We start from the raw sequence: 977 nt of genomic DNA, 5'->3' as shown, positions 1-977 counted from the left end.
GTGTACTTGTGTATAATGACAATAAAGGCATTCTATTCTATTCTATTCTACTGTGTAAAATATCACGGGTCCTCTGTAAAAATCTCAGTAAGATAAAACGCCACTACAACACTATAGGTCGGGCTACCTTTGAAATAGTTTCCTGTGAGCACTCAATGTGACTCGTATTGCCTGAGAACAAGAGAAAGAATGTTGACTCAAGAACATTGTGTCACAACTGGAATAATAATAAAAAAAATCTACCGATTTGGCATCCCTCTGGAGAGATTATAACAGGGGAGTATGAAATCATGTATTTGCAGGCCTCATATTGTTGGCCAGTTTTCTTATTACTACCAGAAATAAATGACTGAGTAATTTTTCTTTATACATTTTAAGATGATCATGACCAGTTTGAATGCAAACCATGTATTATCATTATTGAATACAGACGTGCAAAGAAAAACCTGGGTTTGTACTATACAATGTGACAGATGAGCATAAGGGTACTGTAGGCCAATTTTCTAACAGATAATAAGGGTGTATTATATTTGCATTCTATGTTTCCCATATACTGGACAATCATATTCATCCTCTCTCCCCACCTAAATATGGAAACAGCGCCAGTCTCCTGTTGACTGCACACATGTGGTCAGAAATGGCATTACTACTTTGGCTGTTGCCATGGTGATGAGTACCACGCTGGGGATGGGGAAAATGATAAAACCATCTGATGGCCAGTTTATCTAAAGAGCAAAAAGTAGACAGGAATATGGAGTTTTATTCCTATTAAAACATGCAGTATTTCGCTATTCTGAATTCATTTGTGTTCAAGTTGAGAAAAATAACAATAAGTCAAATAAAAACACAAAAGATGTATGCAAAATCTACAGGCTTACAATACACGGCTGTCTGGTATTCTACTAAATGTTAGGATAACCTCAAAAAGTAGCCGAATAAACCTATAACCCTATAAAATATCATCCAAAGGAATGTAT

Source organism: Etheostoma spectabile, chromosome 9 (genome assembly GCF_008692095.1).
Source record: "Etheostoma spectabile isolate EspeVRDwgs_2016 chromosome 9, UIUC_Espe_1.0, whole genome shotgun sequence".
In the NCBI taxonomy this organism is placed as follows: Eukaryota; Metazoa; Chordata; class Actinopteri; order Perciformes; family Percidae; genus Etheostoma; species Etheostoma spectabile.
This window is presented reverse-complemented; position numbering follows the sequence as displayed.